Source organism: Hemitrygon akajei, chromosome 8, assembly GCF_048418815.1.
Source record: "Hemitrygon akajei chromosome 8, sHemAka1.3, whole genome shotgun sequence".
NCBI classification, from domain to species: Eukaryota; Metazoa; Chordata; class Chondrichthyes; order Myliobatiformes; family Dasyatidae; genus Hemitrygon; species Hemitrygon akajei.
In genome coordinates this window covers 69,571,793-69,591,743 of record NC_133131.1, presented here as the reverse complement: position 1 = coordinate 69,591,743, position 19,951 = coordinate 69,571,793, and the positions used below count along the sequence as shown (strand labels likewise).

The following is a 19,951-nucleotide window of genomic DNA, read 5'->3' as shown; positions in this document are numbered from 1 at the left end:
GTTTACCCACCTACTCCAATAGTCAATGGCATTGCCCTCACCTAGTTCCATACAATCTATATTCTGACCAGAAACTCCATTGGGTTAACACCCCAAGGCCCTTCCACCTGTGATCAGGAACACAATGGATTATTTGCCACTTGCTCAGATGAGTGTCACTCCAACAACTGTCCAAAAGGTCAGCCTATCCAGAACAGAGCAGCTGGTTCAAATGGCATCCAATCCGACCCACCACCCTGTCCCTCAGTATGATGCACCATCTACAAAATCTTCCCTTCCTTTCTCTAGCAGCTCTGGAAGGATCTTCCAAACTGGCCACCTCCACCACCAAGGACAGCAAGAAGTAGACGAGAAGATCCTGCGCACTATATGGACTAGAAATCCTTTTCTGTGCCTGGATCAAAGTCCTGCACCCCCTGACCAACACCAGAAGGTCGAGAAGGTAGCTCACCAACACCTTCTCTCGGGACGGGTGATAAATTCTGGCCTTGCCTGAAGTAGTCACATCTCAAAAATGCATCATTACAAAGTGACCCAGTTATTATCAATCACTTTGCTGCTACACTTCCTGTACCAGATCAGTGAGTCAACAACAAAAACACTTCACTGACATTGGGAAAGCCTTCCTTCTTTACCACATCTGTTACCAAGTCTGAACGAGTCAGTGAAATTGGTAACGATGCAATGGAATGTCGGTGGGGGGGAGGAGAAGCAAGATTTGCCCCTTGGCCCAAGTGACTGCTAGACATCTGCAGAAACCTGAGATAACAGACTAAAGCCTTTGGGGTTAACAGAAACTGTTGAGACAAAAAGCTGTTGAATGCTAATTATACATATATGTGATAACTCACTTTAATTCCCTTTTGATCTAATGTTTAATTTCCTTTCAATTAATTAAGGTTGCTGATTTTCGGGAGATGTCAGGAACGTCAGGAGTAAGGGAACGCCACCCTTACTGAAGCAGTGAGAATGTCAGCACAGCACCTCTCCACGTGTCACAAGGCTCAGTAACCGCCCGGGTTTGCTCCTCAACTTGGCCCTGCTCCTTTGTGAGGCGAGAGCACCACTTGGACCAGTGCTACAACTACACTCGAATGCCTCGTGAGAGAGACTGGAACCGCCAGCCCACGATAAGCTGCTGGAGTTGTCCTTGCCCTTCAATGAAAACTACACTCGGTGGCCACTTTATTCGGTACCAGCTCATTAATGCAAATATCTAATCAGCCAATCAAGTGGCAGCAACTCAGTGCATTAAAGCATGCAGAGAAGATTCAAGAACACTTACAACAAAGAATGTATAAATTATAGCACCTTGAGATTTGTTTGTTCACAGGCAGCCACAAAGCAAGGAACCTGAAGAGCCCAATTGGAAAAAAGGCCATTGTGCAAACAGAACCAAATAACAGCATTCCAAACCAGACTGAGGCTACGTCCACACTAGACCGGATAACTCTGAAAACGCCGGTTTCACGTAAAAATGATAGGCATCCACACTATGCGTTTTTGAAAATATCTCTGTCTGCACTAAAACGGATATTTGGGCGAATCTCCTCCTACTGCGCATGCACAGGACACATCTACCGAAAACAAGTGACATGTTTGGTGTCGAATCTCGCTGTGAAAGACTTGGTGCGCGTTTGTTCAGTTACAGAAAAACTTAAAAGATTGACAGCTGTTGGCTCTCACGCAGGTGGACTTAAAAGTAAAATACAACAAATACTGGAGCACATGGAGGCATCTAACATGGAGTTCATGGACAGTATGACCCGACTGATGACGAACAATGAAAAACTGACCAACTCTGTTGCATTAATAAAGCCCCTTGTTAAATGCATAAAACATGTCTGCATCAGTATTATCTTATACTTCTATACAATGTCACATTAGGCTGTTACACATCTATTGTCAGAGAAATACTTGCATAAATAGGTAAACCACCATACAAGCAAGGACAGAAAACAGGGCAAAGTGAGTATACTTATTTATTCAATAAGTTATGGGTCAAAATATTTGGTGAGTACATTTCTAACTCCTCTGGCTTCAGTCTCGTTGCCGTCTGTTCTGAAATTGTTAGGTTGCATTCAAGAAAACAATGAAATGGCACACTGCCGTCACAATCTGTTCTGGCAAGTCATGACAGCGTTTTCAGATTTCTCCAGTTACCCCATCCACACTGCTCCAGCCAAGTGGAATTTTCAAAATTATACACCCTGGAGAGCGCTTCTGAAAATCTCCAGTTTTGGGGGATGAAAACGCCGTTTTAGTGTGGATGAAGGGTAAAAACGAAGAGAAAAAGCTTCGGTTACAGATTTATCTGGAGTAGAGTGGACGTAGCCTGAGTCCTTTGATCCACTCCCTGGAGCAGTCTACTCCTATTAGCTATCTCAGTTCATCATATCAGTGGAGCAAAAACACCACAAAACTCATGCAGATGACAGCTGTCAGAGACAGGAATGGACATGGTCAAGAGGTTCAGTTGTTGTTTAATCCAAACATCACAATGGAGGAGAAATGTGATCTAAGGGACATTGACCATGGAATGATTGTTGGTGCCAGACAGGGTGGTTTGAGTATCTCAGAAATTGCTGATCTCCTGGGATTTTCACACACAACAGTCTCTAGAGTTTACAGAGAATGGTGCGAGAAACAAAAAACATCCAGTGAGTGGCAGTTTTATGGGTGAAAATGCCTTGCTAATGACAGAGCACAGGGGAGAATGGCCAGACTGGTTCAGACTGACAGGAAGGTAACTAACTCAAATCATCTCGCGTCACAGCAGTGGTGTGCAGAAGATTATCTCTGAACGTACAACACATCGAACTTTGAAGTGGATGGGCTACAGTAACAGATGACCAGAAGCATACAGAAATACACTCAGTGGTAATGCCTCTACTTAATAAAGTGGCCGTCAAGTGCAGATCAGAGAGATCCAGACGTGTAACACTCATTAAAAAGTGGTGGGGGGCGGTTAAAAATGTGATTAAAAATGGTATAATGAATTTTGGGGTTTATAAGTAAGAGACAAAGGGGAGTGCAGCATCCTGAAATGGCAGGGCAAAGGGGTCTGTTGCTGTGCTGTACAACTAGCTGACTAACAGCATAAACATCATGAGGAACCTTCACAACGGATGAATGACGTGTCTCAATCAGGACACTGCACATTTGGGCAAATGTAATGGCTTTGGAGAGGATGGAGAAAAATATTGCTCAACTTATCCAACCCACTTCACACACAGATTCCACCCCCCCCCCCCCAACCAGGATCCAACTGCTGTTCACCTCTCCCCTTGTGTCTCCCATTCTCATACGCTTTACATATCTGGTAGCACCCAGTGCTCCTTTCCTTAGCCCAGCGGCTGCCTACTTTCTCCACACATCACCTGCTCTTCCAGATTGATTTTCTTTCCCCCTCTCTCTGTCAGCCCTCATCTCCACCACCCCCTCGCCTTCCTGTTGTTTCACACACCTCATCAGTCCATCAACAGGCTCAGATTCCTTTCTTGATGCTCCCAGTTTCCAACACAACTCTATTACAGTTATGATCATCAAAAAAGGCAAAAGATCCAAGAAAATCTGGGGCTTTCTTTCCTTGTCTCTCCCCTTCCTTGACAATTAAGAGTACTGTTTATTTTACATTTCTGCACTGCAGATTCCCCTTCTACAACTTGCCAGGTATTTTCTATTCTTCCTTAATCTCATTTATTTCCTATGCTTACAAAATCCCAAATTGCATGCGCTGCCCTAACACTCCTCTTTAAAATGACTGCCATGCTTTATAGGTCATGCCAGTTGCCAATTTGTCCCAAAGATTAAAGATCCCTTCTTGGTTCAGGTGAAATTAAATTCCCTCTCCCATTTTTGTTTCCATTCCACATTGAAATTGCTCTGCAAGGGCTGCTATTTCTTTGATGTTTCACGCCCAATGTAAAATGTATCTAGAATGCTTCAATTGATCCTAATGTCATCATCACTGTGCCATGTTGTATGATGTGAGCAATCATGGTCTCATGACCATGATTATTCTTGGCAAATACTTCTACAGAAGTGGTTTGCCATTGCCTTCTTCTGGGCAGTGTCTTTACCAGATGGGTGACCCCAGCCATTATCAATATAATATATACTACCCTCGTTGAGCTTCCAAAGCTCCAAGACCAACACAACATCTCTAGTCAGGACATTCCACAGCACCAGTTGCAAACCGGTGGATATGGGATTTCTTCAGTCAAGTTATGGGCAAAAATAGCTCTTATTAAATTCCACACACCACTCCTTCACTCTCAACAACCTCATTCATGAGATTCGGCACATTGACAAACATCAAACCTTCCAGCGTCTGCCAATCTAACTCATTCTCCTATTCATCTTTTCTGTTCCTGTCTATATTTACAACAGGCCTCATCCCTTTTTCCTTTATCACCCCTTTCCTCCAGTCCCTCTTCGAACGGAACCAGTTTTAACACACTCCCATCCAGACGTTCGCTCACCAGCCCCAGACGTGCTCATCTCACCTGGCAATCATCATACACATCTCAGAAACTGAACTTCTCCTTCCTATACCTTTCCATCGGCCTTGCGATGAATCCTAACTATCATATTCATCAGATGACATTGGAACCTGAGGTCACTAATTTTATTACTAATCTCTCTCTGTAGTGTCCGCCACAGTTTCCTAGAGAAGGGCGACTTTTACCCAACGTGTAATGTATCGCAAGGCTAGTTTGTGCAATTTAAGAGGAATATCGTTAAACACAAGCAAATTTCAAGCCTTTAGTTTAATCTCTCCTCCAAAGACTTGAGCACACAATCTGCACTGATAGTCAGTGTAGAGCTGAGGAGATCCGGGACTGCTTTCCAGCTAAGATGTTACACTGAGACCCTTTCCAGCCAGTCAGGCTAATGATCTCTCAATATTATCTTGAAGACCTACACGGAAGGGCAAATCATTGCCACTGGGCACTTGGGTAAAGCACTGAGGAGGTATCATCCCAGGGTGGTTGAGAGCCATACTGCCTCAGAAGGGGAAGGAAGGACCCCAGAGATGCACAGACTGGTGTAATTTGGAAAGCATAGCTAGCACTGATCTTTCACTTCCATCAGGTCTTTGCTGGCTTCTAATTCAGTTTGTTTTGTAAGTGTTGAATTGAATCAATCCTTGTGATTGATCACTTGCCCCCTTAAACCAGGCTACGAGAACCTTCTTCTCCACCTCAAAGCATCATACCACAGTTCAGAGAATTGAACAGATTTACTCCCACACTTTGGGAAGCTGTTGAACTCTAAATTGTACTATTTTTTCAATGGAGACTAGTCCAGATTCTATCCTGATGTAGGGTCTTGGCCCAGAACATCAACTGCACTCTTTTCCATAGATGCTGCCTGGCCTCCCGAGTTCCTCCAGCATCTGCAGAGTTTCTCTTGTTCCAGATTCTATCTGCCCTCTCAAATGCACCAATCCCATATCACCTGATCCTGTGGATCCCATTTCCATTTCTTCATTTCAGCAGCTGGGATAGGAGGATCTCTCCCTCTCCTCCTCCACAAAGTGAAACTTACCTGCTTTCTTCCCTCAATTGCTGCATAATGACCCCAGCCCTGACGCCTCACAGATGGAGAGAACAGAATCAAATCCACCTGCACTGCTGCCCAAGTTGAATAGCTTGTGGACATTTGCTTTCAAACAACATGAAAACTGAACACTTGCTGTTGGCCCAAGACATTCTCAGTGCCTGAGGAGGCACATCTAGCATAGTGGCGGCAGACTCCAAGGTGGAGAACATGAAGTGGGGTGAGAGCATTGAGATGGTGGTTAAAGGAAGAGGAATTCCTGTTTATAACCATGGCCAAAAAAAAAGGATTCTCGGGTAGCTGGGCAAACACAGAGTGGAGGCTCACATGATTACAATCAGCCTTATATTCTTCATCACTCTCCCCATATTTGCCCTTGATTATAACAGCCATGCATCAGACCATTAACAAAAGGCAAGGCCAGCTTAATTTGAAGGCTACATATTGCGTCCCTCTGACAAAGTCTGTACAAAGACAATTCAACAGATTTATTAAGCAATGCCTCTAGGCCACACACGATTGTTTGACAATACGGCAAAAGCAGCTCAGAAAATCCTTGCACTAGTCTTCTTCCACAAATATTGTTTGCCTATAGATCAAAGGACCCTCCAGCCCCTACCCATTTATGTCAGGAGACACAGGAGCAGAATCAGGCCATTTAGCCCATCGAGTCTGCTCTAGCATTTCATCATGGTTGACTTATCATCTCTCTCAACCCCATTCCTCTGCCTTCTCCTATTCTCTCCAATAGAATGGAACTATTATTATCTATTTAAATGATATGAAATTAATTGTTTTTCAGCAGCAGTGCAGTACAAATAAAATTAATAAAAGAAATAAAATTACTAAAAGAAATAAAAAGTGAATTATGACGCAGCAGTAATGGGATTGAGACACTTCAGAAATCTGATGTCAAAGGGCAAGAAGCCATTTCTGAATCACCGAGTGTCGGCGGTCTTCAGGATCTAATACCTCCTCCCTGTATGACACAACTCTATGTCTACAGTCAGAAGACCAATCGTCACAAACCTATTGGTCATCTTAAATTAATTATCCAGGTGCTACCCTACACTTGCCATTTTTTTTTTTTGAGTGACATAACATTTCAGTAGAACAGAGTGATCTAGGAATAATGGTGCATAGTTCCCTGAAGGTGGAATCTCATGTGGATATGGTGGTGAAGAAAGCTTTAGGTATACTGGGCTTTATAAATCAGAGCACTGAGTATTAACATTGAATGTAATGTTAAAATTGTACAAGGTATTGGTGAGGTCAAATTTGGAGTATTGTGTACAGTTCTGGTCACCGAATTATAGGAAAGATGTCAACAAAATAGAGAGAGTACAGAGGAGATTTACTAAACTGTTACCTGGGTTTCAGCACCTAAGTTACAGGGAAAGGTTGAACAATTTAGGTCTTTATTCTGTGGAACATAGAAGGTTGAGGGGGGACTTGATAGAGGTATTTAAAATTATGAGGGGGATAGATAGAGTTGACGTGGATAGACTTTTTCCATTGAGAGTAGGGGAGATTCAAACAAGAGTACATGAGTTGAGAGTTAAGGGCCAAAAGTTTAAGGGTAACACGAGGGGGAACTTCTTTACTCAGAGAGTGGTAGCTGTGTGGAACAAGCTTCCAGTAGAAGTGGTAGAGGCAGGTTCGGTATTGTCATTTAAAGTAAAATTGGATAGGTATATGGACAGGAAAGGAATGGAGGGTTATGGGCTGAGTGCAGGTAGGTGGGACTAGGTGAGAGTAAGCGTTCAGCATGGACTAAAAGGGCCACGATGGCCTGTTTCTGTGCTGTAATTGTTATATGTTATATATATGTTATATGTATTCCTCCATGAACTAAAGCTGTCCGGTGACAAGAATCATTCTGCTTATCAAGTATCAAATGTGTTTGGCAGGGAACACGTTCACCTCTGTATCAGAAGGTTCAAGACTAGAGATTCTCACACTCTTCATCACAGACACAGTGAGACTGCAGAGATGCCATCTTTCAGAAGTGATCTTCATCCAAAATTAGATGTGCTTACAAACTCAGCTGCACAGTGATCTGGGTGTTATTCCTATATATGTCACAAAGCAATTCAGACTTCCCAGTCACCATAATAATAATAATAATAATAACAACAACAAGTATTTTATCGATCCCGAATAGGAAATTCTTCCGTAATACCAACAATGCTTAGACACTTTTGGCAGTGTGCAGACTAACTAAGTACAGAATAATATACACAATAATAATTCACCAATATACAATACTATGCAATAATAATATACAAAATAATAAACAGATTAGTACTATGATGTGTGTTCTCCTGTCGCACAGAGATGAACTACTGAATATGCTTATTGTATTTGGTAGGAAACATTTTCTGTAACGATCCTTGTGACAAAGGAGCTGAGTGAGTCCGTTCGAAAGGGTGCTCTGCTGCTTATTCATGGAGAGGATGTGCCAGATTGTCCACAGTTTGTTTAGTGATCTCCTTTCCATCACTAACTCAAAAGAGTCCGGGTTGTGATGGGGGTTCTTTACGGTGGATGCCACCTTTTACAGCCACTGGCTTTTGACGATGTCCCCGATGGTGGGGAGGCTTGATTAATTTATATTTATAAATACAATGTGGTGATTTTGTAGTATTTTTACGTATCACATAGTACGGCTGCCACAAAGCAGCAAATTTCATGACACATGTTAGTCTTCCCCTTGCGCTGCTGCTTGTGGGAGTCTGCTGTTGCACACCGGCTGGCAGCTTTCCCAAAACTGGCTTGAAGATCACTGGCTTGAAGATCTTTCTCACTCTCCATCTCATGCTGCATTGGGAAATGCAGGGGTTGGGAAAGGCTCCACAAACTGGACGAGCAATAAACATCTCCGGTGTTTTACGATACCCGGTGATCCTTACAGTCAACTGACAAATACCAAAAGCTCTTTGTTTGTTGAAACACACTTGGACTATTTGAACAAGCCTGCCTAGGGAATGAGTTGAGATGCAGATGCCTAGACCACATGTATAGGTCTCTGGTGTTGAACCTTCAGTACTGAAAGGTAAGTGTACTGCCACTTTGCCACAGTTTACCCCTGAATAGGAGATGTAATCTCGTTACTACCAAGGCTTTGTTGGATAGAGAGATACGGTACCTTGTGCTAACTAGGCTCCCTGGAAATTTGGCAAGAGTTAACCAAATAGTTACAGAAGTCTGGCTAAATCTAACCCAGTCCTCACAACACAACTGCAGTTGTTGCAAAGTTCAAACATTCAAAGTACGAAGTGTATTACATAAAACCTTGAGATTTGTCTCCTTACAGGCAGCCAAGAATAGAGACTGTTGGACACCCAATGTGCAGAAACAAATCGTGCAAACAGAAGCAAACAAGTGAAGCTGACAAAAGTGAGTCCACAGCCACGAAGCCAGTCATCACGCAGGCGACCCAGTAGCCCGTCACAGAGGACAGCAAGAACCAAAGGCTCTAGAGAACTTGAAATACTAGACACAGAAGCCCAAAACACCGACTGTTCATTCCCTTCAATACATGCTGCGTGTGCGTGTGTGAGAGACCCAATTCCCTCTGTTATAGTGGTTCAGCTGTACCAGCACATCACCGCCACGAGCTACTGAACATAAGTTAGGGGTTAACGAAATGTCCACCCTAACCCTGAAAACCTTAAAAGTCCTGCAGGGTCCAAAGGATTTTAAAGAATTATAAATAACTTCATGAATGAATCATAAAAGCAAACCCAAGATTTTTCGGTTTCTTCTATCAGATATTCAGTACTTGAGCTATTCGACCAAGTGCAAGTTGTCAACAGCCACTCAATGACTCCCCCTGACTCCATCATTCACTGTTGCTCCCTCTCACTTCAAAACAAGCACTGTAGCCCTGCCTTCCCCACTCTGCACTTTCCCAAATCCATGTCATTATTCCAGGAACTCTACACCTAAACCCCTCCCGATAGGCGTCTGTACCTGTTTTACTGAAATGGTTTGCGAGAATTACACAAGAGTCACGATGGCCTACTCCTACTGTCTCCCTTGACAGGCCAGCAGCCTCCCTGCCATCCCCATTCTCAAACCATGACTTCCACTATCTCTGGCAATCTACCACAAACTCTCTTATTCACAAGTTCAGTGCGCATATCCCACTAACAACTAATAGAAGTAAAACACCTCTAGTGACACACACTTCCCACTCCAATTAAATTATCAGTTCTGCTTGCTGATGATAATGAAGAAAGGCTCGTTAACCTATCCTGTATCATGCTGGATTCATTTACAACTACATTAATTATCTTGTAAAGCGAAAGACCACCACCAGATTTCCATTCAAACAGCATCATTTTAATGACATTAGGAAGCTCTCAACTGCATTGAAATACTTCTGAAGGGAACATGCAGGAGTTAAATTGCACATAGTGTGGTGATCAAGGTTGCGATAATGTGATAACAACCATATAATCTCTTTACAGGTCTTTGATTGATGGATAAATGGCTGGGACACTGGGACAATTCTCTTGTTCTTAGAGGGCAATGGCCTTGGTTTAACACTTCCATTGATCAATACACCTCTGGCATGACAGCCCTCCCACAATGCATGGCAGCCTGAGTCGTACGCTGCAGCTTTTAACCATACAGCAATCATGGTCAGTCACTGCTGAGACCCATGGGATCTCAGTTTTCGCAATGTACCTCTACCAAATAGGTGTCCACGGAAAGCGCATTGCCATTACCAAGTGAAATCCAATCATCATGTGCCATGCCGTGCCATATGACATCATGTACCGTGCAGTATGATATAGGCGATCATGGTCTTAGACTATGACTGTTCTTGGCAAATTTTTTGACAGAAGTCGTTTGCCACTGCCACCTTCTGGGCAGTGTCTTTACAAGATGGGTGACCCCAGCCATTATCAATACTCTTCAGAGGTTGCCTGGTGGCATCAGTGGTCGCATAACCAGAACTTGTGTGAACTTCTGTTTCAGATAGCACTACTGAACGCATGCAACAGCTTTTTGGCAGTCAAAAAGCTAAAAAGTCTGACTTAAAAGCACAACTAACAATACCTTTTCTGAGGTGAACGGTGTTAAATTATCGCCGTTAACAGTGAAGGGGCGAGTGAGGAGGACGCAGGTTCGGGAGAGAAGCCAAGGTGGTATGTTGCAGAAGGAGTTCTGATGCCCATTCGACTGGTCCAGGGTGCGAGGTTAGATCACTGATCTGAAGAGCTGGAGAGTGGCTTTGGGCTGGGTGATGAAATCTGGGCCTGGTGTGAGTTGCTGGGCAGCGTGGTCTAGGCCTGGAGCCTTTTGCTGCAGCTGGCTCCTAAAGCAAGGTACAATTCGCTGTTTAGACAATTTAAATATCAGTTCAGATTGGAGGTAAGAGCTGATTTTGTTCACTCTCTCCAGGGGCTGGAGCCTGTCACTGTTCCATTGTCGGGTCAATTTAAATGACAGCCCAGATAGACCAAAAAGACAGGGTGTTGGGATCCAGGGCGAGAACCAATTTCGCTCATTCTCCCTGACGGTTCCAGTTTTTCTCTCTCTCTCTCTCTCTCTCCCTCCCCCCACCCCACCCCCCACCAGTGCTGAGGCTATAAAGACTGCCCCAGCTGTTGTGCTCTGTGCCTGCTAATATGATGAACTGACAAGCGAGGCTTTGGGCCTACTCCAAGGCTGGGATCTGAGGGCTCAATTTTTGGTTCCGATTGTTGTTGTTCATTTCAATTGTTTGCATGATTTGGGTTTTTTTTCTTTTGCGTATTGGGTGTTGGTCTTTTATTTTTGTTTTGATTCTTTAATTGGTTCTTTTAAGTTTCTTGCTTTGTGGCTACCCGTGAGCAAAAAAATCTCAAGGTTGTATAATTTATATGTTCTTCAATAATAAATGTAGTTTGAACTTTAACTTGTGATGTGCACCGGCTGCTCAGACGACCAACCCCCACCTGCTCTCATGGCTTCACATGACCCTGATCGGTGGGGGGGGGGGGGCTAAGCAGGTGCTACACCTTGCCCAAGGGTGACCTGCAGGCTAGCGGAGGGAAGGAGCACCTTACACCTCCTTTGGTAGGGCCACATCACTGCTCCGCCACCCAAATCCATTAGCTCGACCAAATCAGGAGCATTATATTGGTGACGCTACCGGCTGTCCAGCAGAACCACAAAGCGACACTTGCTCCGACCTTAAACGTTCATTAAACAGGCGAGTTCCCACAGCACAGGCTGGGTTTGCTTATCTGCCTTCCACAGGGGGACGACCACTAACAAACAAACAAACACACACACTTAAATGAAGACTTTCACAGAACTCCTGCAAAATTCAATCTTTCCACATTATAAATATTTTTGCATTCAGGCTATTTTCTACGTTTCCTGCCAGGGCTAAAAATATCCCTGTCCCCTCACACCAGGGCACAGAGGAAACCTGTTATGCAGCCAAGCCTAACCCTCGCAACTGGAGGTGGGGGGAATCCCCCACCAGGAAATGCACTGGGATACTGAGCAGGCACAAGTTTCCGTGGTTTGGATCAAACCAATTGGCTCATCAACCTTATCGAGCTGGATGAAATATTAGAAGCACCTTTGACACAGTCAGCCACTTTTCAGAGGCAATTATCAAACATTCAAGCCACATAAAGAGAGATCAGGTAACTAAAAGACTGGATGCACCGCAGTTTAAGATTCCAAGTACGTGTGCAGCGTACAACCCCTGAGGTTCATCTTCTTGCAGGCAGCCCAAAACTAAGAAACAGCATGGAACCTATTTAAAATGTGCCTTAGTTCCAGTCACTGGGGATCAATGCTGACCCTCTGCTGCTATCGGCATGCAGTTTCCATGTCCCTCCTGTGACCACGGTGATCCAATATTATCCCACATACACAACACATATGGGCTAACGGCTGATCAGTCAACTTCAAAATCACCCCTAGAAGAGGTTGAAATAGGAGGAGAGTAGATCACGGGGAAAATTAGCGGAGTAATTAGCGAGCCAATTTGCCATGTTGTATGTATGCTTTGAGGAAATAAATGGTGCAACAAGGGTAGATACCCTTGTTTCAAACCACTGGAAGGAACTGCTGCACTCTTATCGACCAAGTCAAACTCTCTTCATCACCTTCAGCTCCTGTGGAGATTGCAGATAAGACTACAATCTGTCTCATTGTTGCTGGTTCTCCCCCAAACAAATGGAGCAATGGAGACCAAACAGTTAACTGAGATTGAACTGGGAAAGGCTCTCAACAAACTCAAAAGATGAAATAAATGCCAGAGGCTCAATAAATATATTTCTACCTTGTGTTAACACTAAAACTATTTTCTATGGCAAGCAGAAGCTCTGTCTTCAAACGTTGCGCAGGAAGAATATAACTGGGTAGAAAGGGTTTAGAAAAATTTGGGCAAAACATACAGCAAGCAACCAGGGTGGATAGTATGGATAAGTTGGGCTGAAGGACCTGTTTCCATGCTCTTCTGAAACTTAGACCCACAGTGGCTCAGTGGATAAACAGACCCTGAAGGCAAGGATCAGAAGACCTCTTATTCAATCACACTGCTCCATGCCAAGTTAGCAGTTTGCAGTAACACAGGACCACTGTGGCCCTGGGCCAGGGAAATATCAGATCCGATTTCCATTCCTAGTCACTATTCAGACACTTTTCCCAGAAAGATATGTGTGGATCTGATCGAGTTGAAATAACTCTCCAACAGTGACTGCCCAGGGTTATGCAACAAGACTAGCACTCGGGCAAACTGGGGACATTTGTGGAATTGTATTCCAGAAGGGAAGGACAGAAGCGAAATCGGTAAACCGGCTCTGAAGTGTGCAACACATCTGTTAGTATCACCAAAGCACAACTACAAGGGCTACAGATAACCCATCTGCCAGCACAGAGCTGTGGCTCCAGTAGCTCACTCACTGCTGAAGGAAGGAAAGAACAGCATCCACGGTAGAAAGGTGGGCAGCTTCAAGTTCCTGGGCAAAGAACATCTCAGAGGATCGATCCTAGACCCACCATCACACAGAAAGCACGCCTGAAGCTCCAGCTTGTTCGGAGTTTGAGAGATCTGTCAAGCCACCAAGGACTCTTATAAAGGAGGTGAAGCAGGGGGCATTCTGACTGATATTACAGCACTAGGGTCTGGTATGGAGACCCCAATAACACGTCTCTACCAAGGAGGCTGTAAGGCTTGCAACTCACCCTTGGGCAAGGTGTCATACCTGCTTACCCCCCTCCACCCCAATTCAGGACCATGTGAAGTCATGGGAGCAGGTGGCAGATGGTCGTATGAACAGCCGGTACAGATCACAAGTCCTGGTTATGCGACCACTGATGCCAGGCAGACAATCTCTGAAGAGTATTGATAATGACTGGGGTCACCCATCTTGTAAAGACACTGCCCAGAAGAAGGCAATGGCAAACCACATCTGTAGAAAGATGATGTTGATGGAAGCTCCAATGCACAGGATCGCATGAGGCTGCAGAGGGTTATAGACTCTGCTGGCTTCAACTCAGGCAAAACACTCACAAGGACACCTTCAAGAGGCAGCATCCATCATTAGAGACCCTCACCATCTAGGACATGCCCTCTTCTCATTTCTACAGACAGGGAGGTGGTAGAGGAAACTGACGACCACATTCAATGATTCAGATACAGCTTCATCCCCTCCATCATCAGATTAATGAAAGGACCATGAACCCATGAATAGTACCCTGTTATTTTATCTGCATTATTTATTTCCGCAGCTTACAGTAATTTTATTCCTTTGCACTATACTGTAGTCGCAAAACAGCACATTTCATGTTAGCTAGGCCAGTGGTAATAAATCTGATTCTAAATACAGCCCATGCAGTACTGTGAACTTTCAGATGAGATGTCCCACCATGGCCCGACTGTTCTCCCAGGCTGATAAGACCCCACAGCACATTTTCTAAGAGACGGGACACCACCATATTTCACCAACACTGACTTCTCATCTACGGTCACCGAACCGGACCATTTGGTGAGTATTATACTAATGTTTCTGACTCCTCACTGTGTATGTGACCTCACTGAGCCCAAACTAAGAGCCACATTTGCAAGACTACAACAGTAAATAACTCTCCATTCAGCTCTATCAGCTGTGAAGTGCTTGGGACATAATTGGGTGCAAAAGGGCCTGCATGAGGCACCACTTAAATACATCCCATCTGTAGAACATCGGATGTAAGGTTTAAATTAAACCAAAGCTCTGGAAACCACACTACTTCTTCACAGAGAGGCACCTTAGCTGGTCACCTCCAGTTGACCCTGGTTCTTTAATTCTCAACTCCTCCAGACTTTTCTCCAATGATGTCCCAACGTGCCTAAACAATGCATCTGGAGCCCATTTCTCTCTAATAACCACTGAGTGACGTGAGCTCACAGCTTGGTGTGGACATTGAGTCACCGAGTCCAGGAAATGGCCAGCTTCAATTCCTTGCCTGCACTGAGGTCATCAATTACACTGCCTCAGGAACGCTGTAGAAGTTACTCCTGCTGAACAGGAGGACAGGGATAGGTACTGACTCCAGCTCTTGGTCTGTCTGCTACACGGTGGAAGACGCTGCCGGAAGATCGGGGGGAGTCAGCATGCCAGGGAAACGTGGGCCAGAGGGAACACAAGAGCAGGCAAATAGAACAGTGAACCGGCCTAAACACTGGCTCAAGAACAAGGGAAGTGAGCAGAGACAATGTCACCTGACACAGCCCAGGAACCCAGAAGATACGCACGAGGTTTCCCTACAGTTACATGCCGCAAAGGAGCGCAAGATCAGCACATCGTCAGAAACTGAGGGGACAGTGGAGGGGAAGTAAAGCACGGAGGAGGTCCGTGGGCCAAATGCGGGCAGGTGGGATGCGGTCGCTGAGTGAAACAGTCAACGTGGACAAGCTGGGCACATACACAGTTTGCATGCTGTATGCCCATGACTCTATAGATACAGGCCCATACCACTCTTTACACCCCACGTGACTAAACAGCCTTTAAAATCACAACACCAGGTTACTGCCAGCATACTTAATCAACCTTTCCTGAAAAAAGTTTGTTTTAAAGCTATGACCCAATTGTAAAAGGGTTTATGATACAACGCAAAAGAAAAACCTAACCGAACCTTACCACTGATTATTCCCCCCACCCCACCCTCAACCATGTGACACCCTTCCAGCAACAGAGTTCCAGAGGTACTCAGTTCAGTCACGTCGAACCAACACCCAACATATTTGTGCCCCTTACAAAGATCAGGACAGTAAATGCCCAATTCTTAACAAACCCAATTCCTGGGTAAATAAATCTGCACCCACTCTGCCAATATTTTGGGATTACACTCCTCAATTCCCTAAATTATTACAGGCAGGCCTTTTTGAGGGCTGTGGTGATACACTGACCCATTGTTCCTTTCCACTGTATGGAAAAACAAAAGGTTTGCCCAAGACCTATCTGTGGAGAGGGTAACTCGAGAAGAATAAAGTCACTGAAGTTACAGAAAACTTCACAGCATCAAACAAAGAGCAGGAGGTCTAATGAATTACTTCTACTCAAAGCCGACTTTAGTTGGAAGAAGCATGCCGACAGATAATGGGAGGGAGGGGCTTATGTTGTAAGAAGGGTCACAGTGATTTAGTTAATTTTTGTTACATGAACAATCAATCTTGTTCTGCAGCCACGCGGTGTCAGCCAGAGTCTACGCTGAACTCTGAGTAACCACTCTATCACTTCCTGCAGCTTCCACACGCCGATGTGTTCAGGAAACAATTGAAAACCCCAAACACCCAGATTCAAGCTGGAGATTAGCCGAGATTTGCTCTTTCATCTAATTCCTCAAATTATTAATATATACATGCCTTACTGGAAACCCAGCCAGATGTTTTCCAGATTCCCACGGGCAAAGCTGAATTTTGCTTAAAGAGAATCCTGTAACCTGTGAGAAATTAATTTTTTTTCCCCCTCTATCTCCAATTAAACTAAGTGGCTATAATCAGCCACTTCCAATACCTCATGACCTATCCATATCCCTTAATGCCACTTGCCCTCTGCCTACATTACTTCCCCTCCTAACTCCACTGTTTCTTTACCCTCCATCCATTCGTACTCAGAATCGGTTAGAGGCTGTTGGGCCCGATGAGAGCACGCCGTCTCCTTGAAAACAGATAGAGTTAGTCTCACTTCCCATGGCCCTGTAAATATTTTCCTTTCAGATACCGATCTAGCTACCTTCTGTGTGCACAAGTGAAACTTCTTCCAACATCTACAAGGCATTAGGACAGGAAAGGCACAGAGGGATATGGGTTTAATGCGGGCAAATGGAAGTAGAGTAATTAGGACTCACAGTCGGCATGGACCAAGGAGGGCAGTAAGGGCCCATTTCTGTGCTATACAAGTCAATGCCTCTATTCTTCTATCTAATGGTACCCCCATCAATATAATACAGATCCCTTCACTCAACCTTCTCATGTCACTCTTGGTTCTACAACTAGCCACCTTCATCCTCTGGCTTCTGAAACATCTTTCAAAGGAATAGTTTCTATACCCTCCCTAATTTTAAATTCGCGTTCATCAGGTCCTCACCCAAACTCCTCTGTCGCAAGGAAAGCAACCCCAACTTCTCCAATTCATCCACAAAACTAAAGTCCCTCGTCGCCCTGCGCCCTCTCCCAAGCCTTTACCTCGAAGCCAAGGTGTGACGCCCACAACCGGACAGAGCTGCAGCCAAACCAAACCAGTCATCACGAATCCCTTGCCCTTGTCGTCCACAGCTCCATTTGTAAAGCAGGTTCGGCTCCAAGATCTCTCTGCTCTTGCACTTTTTAGAATGAGAGCCTCCGCTTACACTGAGTGACAAACAGTCCTGGCAGTTTTGGTGACGTCGCGAGTATGTAACAGCACATTGGGACGTAATTGTCTTTTTATTTAGCGATACAGCCCGGACGGAACAGGTCCTTCTGGCTCAGCAAGCCACACTACCCGGCAGACCACCTATTCAACACCAGCCTGATCACAGGACAACTTGCAATGACCTACTAACAGGGGCATCTTTGGACTGTGGGAGGAAACCGGAGCACCCAGGAGAAACCCACGCGGCCATGAGGATAACGCACAGATGGCACCAGAATTCAACTCTGAATTCCAACTCCCCCGAGTAGCCTCACACTAACTGCTATGCTACCATGGCACCTCATAAATGCACCCCCAACATAACACGACACACAGTCCCAGCGGCACATAGGGAAGATGGGGTTCAAGGCAGTGAACGAGAGGAAACACAGCAGGGGCTGAGGAAGTGAGAACAGTGAGCAGAGTGTGCAAGGACCCAAGATGAACTGTTCCTTAAGCTGGGTCCCGAGGGATTCCATTCCCTATTCCTGATGCACCGTATCCATTTCCAACACCTCACACCTGAAAAACCTTAGCCAATCAATCCAAAGGAAATTAAAAATTAGATCAAAAAGGAAATGAAATGAGTTGCCATATAATTAGCGTTTAACTGCCTTATGCCTCAACGGTTTCTGACAACCCCGAAAGCTTCTGTCTGCTATCTCAGGTTTCTGCAGACGTCTAGCAGTCACTCAGGCAATCTTGGCCCAGACGTCCCATAGTGCCGTCCTCACTTCCACCTGGCTTGTTCAGGCTCTGGAATAGAGGTGATGGACGTGTTCGAGGAAAGCAGGCTTGTACTTGTTTTGCCTCCTCACCTCAAGGAGTTCAAAGTAAAATTTTTACCATCATATGTAGATGTCACCGTATACAACTCAGATTCATTTTCTTGTGGGCAAACTCAATAAATCCATAATAGAATAATAACCATCACAGAATCAGTGAAAGCTTACACCAACTTGGGCAGTCAACCAGCGTGCAAAAGGTAACCAACTGTGCAATTATAAAAATAGAGAAATAATTAAATAAGCGATACACATAAAAAAGCATGAGATGGAGAGTCCCTGAAAGTGAGCCCACAGGTTGTGGGAACACTTCAATGATGGGGCAAGTGAGGTATTCCCTCTGGCTCAAGAGCCTGATGGTTGAGGGGTAACAGCTGTTCCTGAACCTGGTGGTACAAGTTCCGAGGCTTCTTCCCGATGGCAGCAGCAAGAAGAGAGCATGACGTGGGTGGTGGGGGTCCCTGACAACAGATGCTGCTTTCCTGCGTCAAAGCTTCCTGTAGATACGTTCGATGGTGGGGAGGGCCTTACCCGTGATTGACTTCTTTCTGTAGGATTTTCTGTTCAAGGCCGTTGGTAGTTCCATTCCTGGCTGCGATGTAGCAAGTCAATATACTCTTCACCACTCGTCTATAGAAGTTTGTCAAAAGTTTCAGATGCCATGCCGAATCTTTGCAAACTTGCGAGGGAGTGGAGGCGTTGTGTGCTTTCTTTGCAATTGCACTCACACCGGGACCCAGAACAGGTCCTCCGCAGTGATAACCCAGAAGAATTTAAAGTTGCCGACTCTCTCCTTCACCTTTCCTGTCCTGTCAAAGAGTTTTCAACACGTTGTTATTAAACTTTGGGGCTTTTCGTCCAATGTGGGCTCCCGGGTGGGAGAACTCAAAGGAGATGCTCATCACCAAAACTGCCCATCACCCCATCGTTCTTACTGAGGGAAGGCAACAGTGAACAACGCACACAAGTGATCATTGTGGCTTATAAACACACCACTGGGCCTTGCTGGCTGAATTGATTATTTATCTGACCAGTGTGGACACAGCCATTCTCGTTCCCAAAGGCCCCGTATTCTAATCCCTGGTGTCTGCTGGTCGACCATGGTGCTATGGTGCTGTGGGAGCACCAGCATTGTCTCTAGCAGCTCGAGGAGGAGGTCAATCTGCTCCTTCACCAGGACAACCAGGGACAGGCAGTAAATGCTGGCAATGTAGAGATTGTCACTGTCACTCAAAGGTGGCCAGCTCACAACACAAAGTTGCTGCGAGCCCCGAGCGTCCCACTCAAAACGCAGGACCATCGCTGATCTGCCGAGACCCTTCAGCGTTTTGTCTGTGAGGCACAGGTAAAATGGAGTCTCACACCAGTGCATCTAGGGCACCAGTGAATGGAAGCACTCATCACCCAAGATGAGGTAAAACTGTATTCAGCTCCAGGAGAGACAGGGCATGGGGGGATTTGAGTTTACAGGAGAAAGCTGGTTTGTAAGACTTTAGCTCTGCCCTGTTGGTCTACTGGCAGGATCACAGCCCGTAGAAAGCATTCCATTCTCAGTTCTATCAAAATAAAACAAGCTTCCCAACCTGCTGTGATATTTATTTTCTAAGGCAAACCAATGCAAGCTTTCAGATTCGGGGGAACTTTATTCAAAAAATAAAGTGCTTTTTTAAAATAAAGGTACAAGATCCTTCTCTTTCCCAGCCAGAA

General features: G+C 45.0%; 1 protein-coding gene across 9 annotated transcripts in view; it reads right to left on the bottom strand.

Annotated features, from left to right (window-relative positions):
- LOC140731963 (transcriptional enhancer factor TEF-5-like) overlaps positions 1-19,951 on the bottom strand; it is a 295,063-nt gene that overhangs the window by 267,077 nt on the left and 8,035 nt on the right. Inside the window, exon 1 of one of the 9 annotated variants that reach the window (XM_073053982.1) lies at positions 10,636-10,873. The exons of the other annotated variants lie outside the window; for them this stretch is intronic. The gene's annotated coding sequence lies outside the window, so the exon portion shown is untranslated. Of the gene's footprint in view, positions 1-10,635; positions 10,874-19,951 lie in introns of those variants that run through there. 9 annotated transcript variants of the gene reach the window in all.